We start from the raw sequence: 14,582 nt of genomic DNA on the forward strand, positions 1-14,582 counted from the left end.
GAGGGCAGTCAGCAGCAGCCCTGGCCTCCACCCACTGACACAGGGCGTGCCCCTTCCTAGTCATGACAGCCGAGAACACCTGCAGACACAGCCCCTTGCCTCTATCTGTCAGAACTGCCCCAGCTGAGAGTGGCTGCTGTATGCATGCCATACACGTACACATTTAATGAGCCTCGTGTAAAATACAAAATAAAGCAATAAAGCCCTTATCCCACCGTAACCAGAGCACCAGAGAACCCACTTGCTTTTATCCAAGACACCAATCAATACCAGAAGCTCTGGTGACATGGTGGTTAAGGCACTCTGTTGCTAACCAAAAGGTCAGAAGTTTGAACCCATCTGCTGCTCCATGGGAGAAAGCAGAGGCAATCTGCTTCTGTAAAGATGTACAGCCTTGGAAACCCTATGGGGCAGTTCTATCCTGTCCTATAGGGTTGCTATGACTCGGGATTGACTCAATGGCCGTGGACTTTGTGGTTTTTTGCATCCATACCCATTGTCATCAAGCCAGCTGGGTCTGTCAGAGTAGACCCGTGCTCCATAAAGCTCTCAGTGGCTGATAGTTTTGGACGTAGATCACCAGCCCTTTCTTTGGAGGTACCTTGGAGTGGGCTCAAACCTCCAATCTTCCTGTTAGTAGCCAAGCACGTGAGCCATTACATCACCCAGGAGCACGGACAGCAGAGGAGCCGCCTGGATGGAGCTGTGTAGACCGGCCTTCTGCACACCCTGCCTTCACTTGCATGGGACAAGTGAATGGACGTGCCAGCGTCTACACGGACCCTCCACAGCAGGGCGGGACCTGGGGTGGTGCAGGATGGCTAACCAAGTCTCCACCATCCGCCTGGAGACAATTCTCCTCTCCCAATGTGTTAAATGGAATCGAGTGAACAAAATGAAACCTGCTAGCCCCCAAAGCCCAAGCCCTCTGGAGACAGCTGGTGGAGGCCGGGTCTGCATCCAGTGAACATGTGAGGCTTTGAGACTCCCCAGCTGGCTCTTTGGCAGGGAGTGTTGGGTGGCTGGTTAGCTAGAAGGAAAACAGAGGTGAGAGGAGACGCTTTTGTAAACAAGAGGTCTCAGGGTGGCTGGTCCTTCTGACCTCGTGCATGTGCTCAGTTATCCCTGCCCTGGATGAATTCTTGGGAAATCTCCCTCCCCCACATGCCTAATTGCTGCTAAAGGATGTCTGAAGAGCTCACGGAGGCCCGGGCTATGGAGTGACCCTAGAGTGCGTTTTGTCTGCCCCTGTCATGGACCACCTCCTTTGCTAGCTGGAGTCATGTCTTCAGGCCCCCGGAAGGTGAAAAAGAGTCAGGAAAGGGCCCTGGCTTGGCTCAAACACCCCTCCACAGCCCCCCAGGCATTCCCATTTGATGTGGGATCAACAAGGTCACTGGGAGTTTGGAGGGGAGCAGCCTCCAAGAGGCTAGACACCTGGAGACAGAGAACAGGTCAGCACTTGGGGTGGTCAGCCCTTGTAAACAGCAGGTTCTGGAAAATTCGGCCGCCTTCCCTAACAGGCTCAAGATGGCACCAGAGCTCTTTCTTGAGCTGCTGGAGACTCCAGCTGTTTGAGGGAGATGAGATTCTTGCCTTATTTTTGATGCAAAAGACCTGTTTTCTGGGGTCAGGGTGTGAGAGAAGAGCTAAAAAGAGAGGACTGTGCTCCCCCCCAATCTTTTCTGCACAATGGGGGTCCCATTCCCCCTTCTGAGAGAGGTGTCTGACTTAATATGGTTCAGGAAGTCAGCAAATCCTGCAAGGAGACAGCCCTGCCCTCATCTAGGTCCCTGGGCACTTTCATCCTAAGCACTAATTGTGAAATAAAATACCAGAGCCCTTCTGAAGGGGCTTTGGGGCCTGGGAGCTGGCGGGATCTGGGGGCAGGCTGTCCCCGCGGCAGCTGCCAGTGCGGGGCTGTTTACCGATGAGGCTGCTCCTAGCCGTTCCTTCCAGACAGAGATTATAGGCACAGAACGGCCCAGCTGTTGGAAAGGATTTTTTTGCATTTAACGGATTGTGGTCACTGTCTAACTTAGCAGAATCAGGGAGACAGAAAGCAGACACTTGCCCTCGCTGAGCCCACAGCACCCTTGATAACCTGGCAGGAAACGTCACCATCCCTGCCCTCGTGTCTGTGACCCCGTTGGTGGCCCAGGTGGGCCCCTGGGTGCCATCCATTCTTCTTCAAGGAGATCCGAGGCAGGTACAGCTGCTTCTGGGTCCAGAGCCACTGGCCCGAGGCCTGTCGGGAAGCAGGGTGGGAGCAGGAGAAGGGAAGAAAGCTACCCTTCCCAAGTGTTTATTATTCCGACTTGGGTTGTTCCATGTTAAGCGCTATGAACAGGCACATGTTGCTCTTTTATAATCCAAGAATGTGAGGCTTCAGCAAAAAGCCTCCACTGTTTGGCGCCAGCTCCTGCGACGCTCCTTCTGCAGGCTGGGTGGGTCTCTGACCAGGACTTTTGGTGGTTTTCCAAATTCTTGTGTCAGGGGACTGAGAGGTCACAACACCAGGCATTGTGTGTCCAGCCCTCCCAGGAGGGGTCTCACGGTGTTCACAGGGTGGTCTCTGGTCAACGGAGGGAAGCATGGCTTGTGGGAGGCCGAGCTGTCGATGCTTCCAGCAAAATGAACACGTGATCTTTCCCAGGGGTGCTTGAGAGGCAGTGGGGGTTCTGAGGAACTGTGTACCCTTCAGCGAATCTCTGACTCTCCCTCTGTGTCAGTTTCAGCATCTGTAACAGGGGCTGACACCATCTACCCCTGCCTCAGGGCTTCTCTACCCTGAGCCCAGCAGTGAGGGACAGAGACTTCTCTCCTGGGAGGCAGTGGTGGACTTCTCACCTTCCATCCAGGAGACCTGGGTCTCTTCCATGGCGAGTGTCTGCCTGTCACTGCAGACTCACCAGTTGTTAGGATATCGAACAGGTTTCAGTGGAGCTTCCAGACTAAGACAGACTAGGGAGAGAGGTGGCTCCTTACTTTCAAAAATCAGCCAATGAAAACCCCATGATGGCAATGGGCCAATCCACAGCGGAGTGCAGGGAGGGGGCAGGACCAGGCAGCATCATGCTCTGCTGAGTCTAGGGTCGCCAGGAGTCAGGGCTGAGTTGACAGCAGCTAACAGCAACAACTCTGTTGTATATTGTGCTTGGGGTGGCAGTAGCCCCAACATGCCTCGTAGTACCAACCAAGAATGTCCCCAGATATCACCCAACGTGCCTGCCCCTCCAGAAAGGGCTGGCATGAGGACTCACACATAACACAGAGAAAGCACTCAGAGAGGGTCTTGTCCACAGGAAGGGTTTGCTGGACAGTGGCCCAGCAAAGACCAAGAAAGGCTCAGAAACTCGGCCCAATGCTCCTCTGGTTCCAACGTCTCACTTCTCAGGATGGTTTTGGAATTTCCTCAGCACTGTTCTGTCCATGTCCATGGCGTGTGATGGTGGTAGGGCTATGAAGCAGGCTGTTCTCTCATTTCTCCCAGGTCCTGAGCAAAGTCTCTCCTAGCTGGTAGACACTTGGTTTGGGATTGTCTTATGGGAGCTTTGAGTTTGGAGCCCTCTCTTTCCTGATTAGACAGGGCGTCCTTCCCTGGGTGCTCACTGGGGTCTTCTGGGGGTGGGAAGGGACGTGGGTAGGGATGTCTGCCCTATCGACACTGAGACCTCAGTGTGCAGAAGCTTCCAGCTGCCCAACAGCCGTCCTCGGAGTCTTTGTCACTCCAGGTACAATCTGGCCACAACCCTCCTTGACAGGAACAATTCTTGAGGAAAAAAAAAATTCTACCTGAGAAAAGGCAACATTGGTGGTGGCTGGTCCTGACAGAGCCTGGGCTGGGAGGACCCAAAATGGCAGCTGGAGATGGGTCGTGGGTGAGCCAGCTGCAGCCTGGGCAGCTTGGAGGGCAAGGAGGAAGGCCAGGGCGGGAAGGAGGGGAGAAGCGTCCTTGGCTGGCAGATGGTGCTCACATTGGCCTGTGGTAAATGCCCTCTGTGGGCACAGACTTTTGGGGTTGCCATAGGCGTTGGCCACCCATTTGACAGTCAAGTTTGGAGTGAAATTACAAAGCCACTGTCTGTGATATGCAGCTTCTCTTAAGTCAAGAGATCTGGCAGCAGGGCTGTCCTCCCAGGTGGTGAAAGGCACGCGTGGGCAAGCTGATAGCAGCTGGAGCCCCCCTGGCGTGGAGCTGGGGGCCAGCCAGGGCCCATCCGGGCAGCACCTGAGACCTCCACAGAGGGAAACCGACAAGGACCAGGCACTCACGTTGAGCCATCTCTTCTCCCTCATCATTCCAATGTGAATAAATGAACCGGGGGCAACAGAGCAACAGCTGGGAGATGGGGCTTCCTATGAGGGGCCCACACATTATCTCAGCTGACCTGCTGACCTCACTGAGCTCGGACCTCAAGGCCGATGTGGACACACATTAATCATCCCCTTCAGGGCCAGTTTGTTTGAACCAACATGAATTCTCTTGGCAACTTTTTCTAGATCACACTTCAGAGAGACGCTCAGAGGCTTTTAAAGAGCTGCCCCTTACATCTGCTCTCAAGAGTTTCTCTCAATCTCTTCCTCTCCTATCTTTTTTGTAATGACTCCATTCAAATAACTTGAAAACAGAAGTCAACTTTATCTCATATGAAAGAATGACTATATTGCAATGATGAGAAAACAATTTTATGTAAAAAGAAACCCCTGAGACAGGCCTGGCGCTCTGCTTCCAAAAGGTCACACGGTCTGGAAAACCCAGTGGGGCACAGTTCTACTCGTCCCACGTGTGGTCACCAAGAGTGGAACTGACTCAAAGGCAACTAGCCCCAACATTTCACAAATGCTGTGCCTAGTGCAACCGCTTACCACGCTCCACTGCTAACTGAAAGCTTGAAGGCTTGGAGTCCACTCAGAGCACCGTGGAAGAAAGGCCTGGCCACCTACTTCCAAAACATCAGCCATGGAAAACGCTGTGGAGCACGGTTCCTGTGGGGCTGCCACGAGTCAGTACCCAATCATCAGCAACTGAGTTGAACATTTCATAAAGACACCGTCGGGGATTTAGAACCAGGGAGACCCTTTTCCTCCTTGATTCACTTAGTAATCTGTCATCAGTCAGAGATGGTCATTCCTAGGACATTACGTAGTTGTCCTGTTTGTTTCTCCCACAGTGAAGACACAGCACGTCCGTGTGCTGCTTTCTGTGGTCTCCTCGGTCTTCTCAGCTGAGAGTGGGACTGTCCGACCTGTGTGTGGCTTACAGACTTCTATATGAGCAGCTGTCTAGGCGGGGTGCACGGGGAGGGTAACGTGTTTCGGACAATTTCTTCTTGCCATCAGAGTGAACTCCCTCCCATGAGTTACACCTGGCGCAGGGCAGCACTGTCTCCACATGTGGGTCTGCGTCTGTGTCTGGGTATCGACACGTATCGTCTCTGCCTGCATCGGAGTATCTGCCTCGGTCTGGAGCTGTCCTTTTCTGAGTCCATGTCTGTATCTGTATCTGTATGTCTCTCTCTGTGTCTGTGTCTGTGGATCTATGTGTATCGTCTCTACCTGTATCTGAGTATCTACCTCCATCTGTAGCTGTCCTTCTCTGCGTCCACGTCTGTATCTGTATCTCCCTGTGTTTCTATGTCTCTCTCTGTGTCTCTGTCTATGGATCTATATGTATTATCTCTACCTGTTTCCATAGCTGCACTTCTCTGAGTCCATGTCTGTATCTATCTCTTTCTATATCTATGTCCATATATATAGCTGTATCTAATTTTTGTGAATTAACTTCTTGCACCACTATTTTTTTCTTTTCTTTTTTTTTTTTTTTTTTTTTTGTGGCAAAGTACACAGAACACGAAGTTTTCCATTTGACAGTTTTAAGTGTACAGTTCAGTGGCCTTAATCATATTCATGGTGTTTGGAAGAACCCCTTTTTATTCTCCAAAGTTTTCATCACCCCAGACAGCAACTCTAACTGCTGAGTGATCCCCATCACTGCCCCCAGGCCTGGTGACCTGTAACTATTCTTTGTCTCTGTTCTAAAGAATTTCTCTTAAGTGGGGCCACACCACCTTTGCCCTGTTGTGCCTGACTGATTTCACTCAGTGTCATGTTCTCAAGGCTCATCAGGTGGTAGCATCCATCAGTATTTCCTCTGTCTTGTGCTGTGTAGAGTTGGCTTATCCCCTCGCCTGCCAATGGACACGGCTTATTTCCATCGTTGGCTATCATGAACAGTGCTGTGATGAACATTGGTGTCCAAGTATCTGGGTCCTTGAGTTCAGTTCTTAAGGTACAGACCCAGGTGTGGAATGCATTGCCGTTTTTAAAGATGCCTGGAATGCACTGCCATTTTTAAAGATGTTTATCAAGCATGTCATTGAACATAAAAATATTATCATTTGAGTTATGATTGTGTATCAAGAACTCATGAGATAGAGATGGTGAGTCACTGGATGGCCATAACTCAAGTTTTCCTCTTCTAAGCAGTGGTCCATTGCTCTTTCCATCTTGTCTCTCTTCTTTTGCCTCTTGCCCCAAAAGAGAGATACCTAAGATCACAAAGATGTTGAGTGTTAACAGGCTTCATCCCTGGAGCAAGTGGCTATCCTACTGGTCTGCTGGGGTCAGGAAGGGAAAGAAAACTAAAGGGACAGCCAGGCTCCTGGTTTTCCAGCTGTGGTTCTAATCTACTCCCTTGTTTCTTGTTGATAGCGAAAAATTGTGACCTTTTTTGGTTTTGTTCTTATTGATAGCAAAGGGATGGCTCTGTCTAAACAGAAAATAAGACTTAAGACCACGAATCTTATTGTATCTGTGGAAGGTGACAGGGGAGAGAACTTTTCCAATCCACAAAGCCTTTATCTGCTCCTGTTGCCAGCTCCTGTCACTACATGCTATTCTCTCATTCATTTAAGAGCAGTCTTTGAGTATCTCGATGCCCCATCACAAGCAGCTCTGGGTCGCTACCCCAGGGGCCCTGAACACTCAACATCTCTAGATGCCCTTCTGAACTTCCATGCCTAAGATTAAAGTTAGTCCTCTGAAAATGTGGCCATGGGATTTTCAGTTTTATTATGGGAGGCATGGCAGGAGCACCCCTAAATTTGAGGACAAGAATTTTTTCCTATCCAGAGTCTCCTGTGCCAAAAAACAAATGGGCAACTGTGGACTGGGGAGGGGGAGAGAAAGAGAAGGAGAGAGGGAGGGAGGCAGCCAGGGAGGGAGAGAAGGAGGGAGGAAGAGAAGGAGTGGGGAGATCCAATGTGCCCCACAAGCATTTGTTTCTAAATTCAAAGATGTGTGGACTAAACTCAATGCAAACATTCAAGGAATGCCAGCATGATTGTTCCGCATGGTGGTCGAAGAGAGATGGAGAGAAGAATCATGAAGGAAAGAGAGAGAGCAGAGACATGGTTGAAGAGACAGAGATGGGAAAATAGAGGAAGGCAAAGGAAGGGCCAGGCACTGAGCCAAGGACAGAGTCGCTGCTTCGCCTTGTTCCCGAATTTGAGTGTGCGTCTCCCTGGGAGCCAGGTCTTGTATCCTTGTCATCTTAGGGTGAAGCACAGCGCTGCCTGGTACACGGTAGGCACTCAGTACTTGCTTGAACAAATGGACAAGAGGCAGAAAGAATCTGACTTTCCTGGAAAATCCTCCCTGGTGTGGTGGCTACCTTCCCTTCCCCTCCCCTCCCGCCCTCCTGTCCTCTCCATTGTCTTCCCTTTCCCTTCTCTCACTGCCCCCTCCCTCCTGCTCCTAAGAGAACAATTAAAGTGTTTCCCAGTCCTTCTCTGGTTGTGGCACCCAGGGTCCTACAGCTCTGGGAGATCCTGCATCTTGTAGGAGTCTTGAAGGTCAGGGGCAGTAACCCAGTGTATGCTGCTCTCTTCCTCCGGTTCCTCATTTCAGGTGCGGTAAGGTGGAGGGCAGCTGTGGCCAGAGCTGTCTGCTGCTCTGAGAGAGCCTGTCTCAACAGGCACCCTTGGAATCAGAAGGAAGACTTGGCCCACACATAGGACAGAGAAGCCTCCCTGGGTTTAAACCAAGGCTCTAAGAGCACAGCTGGCAGCTGGCAACCAGATGTGGCCCTTCCACTGGTCCCAGTGTCCTCACCAGAGAAGCCAGTGGCTTGGAGTAGGGGTTCTGACCATCCTTATATGGATCTAGAACTTGGCTGAGGTCAAATGGTTGGTGGAAGGGAGAACCAAGACTCAGATTTAGGACTTATTTCCTAAGCGTATCTTCTCTCCCTGCTTCTGGGAGTTCACATCCTTTATGACCAACCCCTGAATCCCACTGGGTGGTTTTCCAGACCCCATCTGTGTGTTTCTCAAAGATCCTCCAAGACTTTGTAAGAACCAGTATAGTCTGAATATATTTTGCCTCCAAACTCATCTTCAGACTTTAGCAACCACAGACCTGCCTCTCTCTTTTTGGATTATGGTAGAACTGGGGCAAAAATAGGGCTCTCATTTCTCAGGGTTAACATGGATTGATGCTAGAGAACTGGAACAAAGTGCCTTGTATACTTACTAGAGTGTGAAGTGTTGGTGCACTTCCTTCCCAGTGTGGGAACACGGCAGATAAGAATGTACCACTAGGGCACATGTGTTGTTGGAGGAGAAAAGTATTCATGACAAGGAGGTCGGTGTCCCACGAATTCTACTCCCATTTCCCTTTCACCTAATTCAGTCCAGCTTCCTCTTGGGGAGTTCCAGCAAGATCTGACCTAGGTTCAGAGCACTTCTTATTTGCAAATTGTTATGGAACCAGAGCTTCTAAAACTAAACATGGTAGGATTTATGGCAAATTGAAAACATCTCCTCCTGGAAAGTGAGAGCCATTTTTCTGGGCCATCCAGGACATGTTGGAGTTGGTGGTGGTCTCATCACTGTTGCTCTTTCCTGTGAACTCTGAAGAATGGGAATTTTGGAATTATGAATTTGTATCAATGACTGTTAACAGAACACATTTTAGACTATTGTTTTAGATATCCAGAGTCAAGTTGTTTAAATATCTTATTTCAAAGTTGGAGCCAACTATCCATACTGTGGAGCCAGCCTAGCTCATTCCCTTAGATATTTTACATGAATTTGAAGATCTTTAAGTCAACATGTAAGGATGTTGACAAAACAATAGCAACACCCACAAGGAAATGCTTTCCCAGGGTTCAGCCAGCCCTCAGAAGGGCAGCAAGAAGTCTTTGTGAGCCAACACCACTAAGGGGAAAATTATGGAAAAGAGAAGTTGCATGGAAAACTTTGGCCATCTGGTCAACTGCCCATGCCTGAATTCACTCAACCATTACTTATTAAGTGCTAACTGTATAGCACGTACTATTCTTGGCACCGGGGATACCCTGTGTCTTAGCCAGGGTTCTCTAGAGGAACATAACCGGTAAGATAGATATATAGAGAGAACAGGGTTTACTTTAAGGAGTTGGAGTGAACATGGGGGCTACCAAGTCCAAAATCTGTAGGTCAGGTGACAGGAAGTGTGGAGATGTTCTGGCAAGATGTCTACTTATCACAAGAGTCCCCTGGGAAAGCTCTTCCTTTGCTTTTAAGGTCTTCAGCTGCTTGGATGAAGCCCATCCATGTTATAGAGGGTCATGAGCTTTACTTAGGTCAACTGGTTTAATCCCGTGTAACTAGTTCATAGTAGAATTCATACAATTGGGCCCATAGGCACGTTGACACATCAAATTAACCTTCATTCACTGTGAACTGTGGACAGAGGTGACATCTGAGGAGCACCTCCTGAAGGCTGCTGTGGATACACCCCTACATGGGATGCTGAGGAAGAGAAGAGAGAGCAGGCCCCATCACCAAGGAAGCTCCCCATCACCAAGGAAGCTCCCCATCCAGGAGAACAAGACCTGGACCGAGGGGAAGCTCAGCGGCATGCCCAGGGCACCAGCAGAGAAGACGGCACAGAGACAGGAGCCCAAGGTTCAGAGGAAAACGAGGGCTGCGAGGCCAGGGAACCCCTCCAACAGGAGTGGGATTCCAGCCAGACCGTGCTGTCTTGCTGTCCATCTCTATATATCTGAACAATGGACATGTCTCCCTTACAGACCCCATCATCTTCGTTCATCTCCCCATCTCCAACTCTAGTCCACTGCACTTAGAATAAACTTTGCCCCCTCCCATGTCGTCACCTCAGTACAAGCCAGTGGTGCTGCTTCCTTGGCCTCTCCTTCCCTCACCGTCCCCCTCCCTCACTACACACCTGCCACAGTGGCCTCCCTTCCATTCCTCCAATGAGCACAGCTCGCTTTCACCACAGGGTCTTTGGACATGCTTGTCTCTCCACCTAGACTGATCTCACCACCGCTCTGCCCATGGGGGCTCCTTCTCAGCATTTGGAGATGCCCTCCCCGACCCGCCTCCCTCGTGCAAAGCTATCCCAGACCACCCTTGGTCTCATTTTGCCTCGTCCATAGACTTTATCATCTGAAATAAGCTTGTTTACTTATTCACTCCCTTGTTTCTTGTCCTCTCCCCTACTGGACTGTAACCTCCTTCAGAGAAGGGAGCCTGGTCTTAATCATGACTTATCTCCAGCTCCTCAAAGATATTAGGTCCTCAACAAACATCCAGCCAATCAAAGTGTTCTCTAACCTGCTCAGCAGGGGGTTACACATGTCAGAGTGGGGACCAGCCTTGGGGGTATAGGGGTGAGGAAGTGGGAGGCTGTGCCTTGACCCAACTGTGATTGAGAAGCTCTGGTGGACCCAGCTCAAGGAAGGTCCATTAGTGACTTGGTGAGGATCCCACCAGGTGACATATTTTATGTTCTGCCTCCACGGCTGAGCTCATTCCTGTTGGGAGGAGATGAGGCGGGCATTAGAAGAGACTGCCCTTGGCCGGGAACTTCTTAGCTGGGATGTGACTCATGCGACTTTCCGGCCCCAGCTGGTTTGCTTGGCCACGGCCCTCATCTCAGGAGGATGCACTCCCGCCTCCCCAGGAGCACTGCCTGGGAATGCCCTCAGAGGAGACCCTCCACCGCCCTCTCTGGGGTGTGGGTGCCTGTGAGATCCCATGTTCCCTGGGCTTCCTCTCTGCCGGATGGTGGCCAGCTGAAGGAGAGCTGCTCTTTTCCTTCTAACCACTGCCCCCCAAAACACATACACCCCACTCGACCCCTTGGGGTTGGGTCTCTCCTGCCTCACGGCAGCCCCACAGGGCAGAGTAGAACTGGCTGATGGCGTTTCCAAGGCTGTCATCTTTGCAGAAGCCTCATCGTCCTCCCACAGTGCTGCTGGTGACTTTGAACCGCCGACCTTCTGCTGGGCGGTCAGCCAGGGCGGCTCCCCGCACCGTCAGCCACTATGCCCTGGGAGCCGATTCCGTGCCAGGCACAGCTCCCCAAAGCCCAGCTCTTCCTGAGAGCCTCACAGCAGCCATGGGCGAGGTGCGCACCGGAATCTGTGCCCGGCTGCGGGTGGGGAAACTAAGGCAGTGGAACTGCAGAGTCGCACCCACTTACGGCCTCAACCCTCGCTGCTTTCTGTCTCAGACGTGCAGGCCAGCCTCCTGGGCCCTGTTGTGTTTGGGGGCGAGGGTGTGGGGTGTGGGTGTGGAGCTGTGTTAAATAAGTAAGTAGAAAGAAACAAGGTAAGTGTTTTAACTCCAGAGGGAGAGGAAGGACAGTGCTGGAAGCTTCCAGAAATGGGCCCCTTACAATCTCGGGGCTCAAGGTCTAGAGGAGAAAAGGGGAAGGGAACGTTGATTGTGATCCCCACAGTCGTGCTTAGGGTGAAGGGACAGCCATCTCAGAGGGCGTCTTGGAACTGGGGGAATCCTGGGTTAGGGTCCCAGTGCCCGGCTTGGCGGGGAGAGAGCTGCGCCGTGGTGCAGTTCTTCGCGCGGCCACTTGGGCGCGCTGTTGTGCAGCGAGTGAGCAGCATGTGGGGGCGGAGGAGCGCAGGGGCGATTGGAACCCCAACCCGGGACCCAAGACCCTGGACCCCTTCCCTCCACTTTCAGAGCAGGGTCCCTGCTGGGGTACCACCTGCCCGCCACCTCACCCCCAGTGGAGACTAGATGACTTGGGGTCGGGGCCAAACAGCTGGAGAGGGGTGGGTGGAAGAGGGTCCCCCTGGGGTGCTTGATCTGGAAGCACCTGCCTGAGACCAAGACAACCCCCCCCCGCCCGGGTGTGGCCCAGTGTCCCCAAGGCACCCTGCTCCACCAGCTGGTGACAGTGAGATGGAGGACAGAGGTGTGGGAGGAAGCCAGGTCCCCTCCAGGCAGCCAGGGAGGGGGTCACGCAGGCAGTGCCGCAGGGGAACAGGGGCTTCTGCCTGGACACCGATGTCCTCTCAGCATATGGGGAGGGCAGAGTGGCCCGAGGAGAAGGACAAGGGCCCTGGGGAGGGGAGGGAAGACGTGTTAGAACATGTTGGCTCCTCAGTTACCAAGGTCATGTCTACGCAGGGTACTGGTGAAGCCCGCAGCAACCCAGCAACGTTCAGGCCTGCAGAGAGTGCATGTGTGTGAGAGTATGTGTGTGTGAGACAGTGTGTGTGTGTGTGCGTGAGGTTGATTAGTTTATGGCCTGGCTAGACAGAGAAAAACAGCACAGTTTGTAACTAGAAGGAAAACAGAGAGAGGGGCCAAAGTCCCTTCTGAAGAGAGCTGGATGGGGGCTGCACTGGGGTCTGCAGGGCAAGTGTGTGCTGTCCTCGTGGCAGTGGCTGGAGGCTGGGCGAGAAACCATGACTTTTCTGCCTGAGAGGGAGAGAGACTGGTTTTCTTCTTCCCAGGGAAAACTCGCGTGTACACACATGAGACACACACACGTTTCTGTGTGCAGGAGGAGAGCACAGACAGGGACGCCGTGCGCACCCTCAAATCGTCTTCTGTCAGCAGTGGGGAGCGCGGACCTGTGCTTTCCTAACGTTCTGTGTGTTTCTTGGTGGTAGCAAAGGAGACATTTCCAAGAAGGAATGGGCGAGACAAGGAGGGAGGACATTTTCTACACGCACACACATGCACACACACACACGCAATTCTCTGCAAGCTGAGAGGTGGAGTATGGTTTTGCAGGTGGGGCACACTTAGTTGAACAAGGAGGACGTGTCTTCCTGGTGATGGGGACCTTTGTGCTTCTGTGTGTGTGTGTGTGTGTGAGAGAGAGAGAGAGAGACAGGGAGGGGGAGAGAGAGGGAAGGGGAGAAGGAGAGGGTGGAAGAGGAAGAGAGAGAGAGAGAGGGAAGGGGAGAGAGAGGATTGTTTTTCCTGATGGGAAAAACAACCTACAGCTTTTCTGCTGTCAGGGAGAGAAATCGACAGAGAGATAGTCCACACATAATGAACACACACACACACACACACACCTGGAGCATCTAATGTGTGTTTTCATATCCTGACTGGGCTTTCTTGGGGAAGGGGCCGTTTCTTTGCTCAGTGATTAAAGCTTTAGGGGAGACTTTTCTGAGATGGAGAAAGAACATTTCCTGCCGGGACACACTGTCTCTGTGAGCCGGGAATTACATGCATCAATGTTTCAGGTGGTGGGTCCTTAAGGGAGAAAACAGAGCCTCTCTGTCTAGTGAGTGTGTGTGTGTGTGTGTGTGCGCACACCCATGTTGGGGTCTGACACACATGATCTCCTGCATGGAAAAGATGTTTTCTTCCTCTGAGAGGGCTAATAAATGGACTTATTTTAAAATGGACTTTTTCCCCTGCACATGCACACATACATATACACACACAATTTTCTGGGTGTGGAAGGAAGGGGAGTGTGTGTTTTATCGGGTGTGCTCTTCATCGGGAAGGTGCATGTCTGCTCAGTCATTTAAAAAGTGACTTTTCCAAGTGGGAAGAGAGCACACATTTTGCCTGGAGACAAGTGCACATCCAATTTTCTGCCAGCCTGGAGGCACAGTGGCAGTTTGCCTGTTGTCGTGCAAATACAGACAAGAGACCCATTTCTGCCGTGTATCTGTGTAAGTGTATTGGGTGCTTTTTTCTTTCTTCTAAAAGACCACACATGTTTTTCTGCTTTCAGAGAGACAACAGAGAGAGACATTTTCCTGCTTATAACCACCTGCACACACTCACACTTACACACACCTGCGCACACTCACCATTCCCCTCTTCCTGAGTGTGAGCGTATTTATCAGTGGGGTGTCATTTCTGCCCGGTGGCAAGGAGTTTGGGAGACAGCCTTTTCTGAGAGCTGGAGAATAGGTTCTGTCTAGAAACATAGATTCCCGAGAAACACCAACGGCTGCTTTTCCGTGATGTGAACCTGCTGGTGAGAGGAGAGAGAGGTCTCTGTGTGAGAGAGACGAGAATGAGTTTCACTGCCTGGAAAAAGACAAACCCAGCAGCTTTGTTTTTGCACACACACGTGTGTGCACACCACACTTCAGATTTGGGAAGGGGACCAGAGTGTGCGTGGGGTCGTTGCTCCCAGTGATGGAGAGGGTGAGAGGAAGGCTTTTTTGAGGAAAAAGACCTTCTCTATCTGGATACACAGGCTGAGACAGGGAGGGGAGAGGGCTGATTTTCAGGGAGGCCCACTTAGAGGGAGGGGAGCATTTCAGGCTGCGTGTGTGTGAGGGA

Source organism: Orycteropus afer, unplaced genomic scaffold (genome assembly GCF_000298275.1).
Source record: "Orycteropus afer afer isolate SDZICR_OR568_19922 unplaced genomic scaffold, OryAfe1.0 scaffold00295, whole genome shotgun sequence".
Taxonomy (NCBI): Eukaryota; Metazoa; Chordata; class Mammalia; order Tubulidentata; family Orycteropodidae; genus Orycteropus; species Orycteropus afer.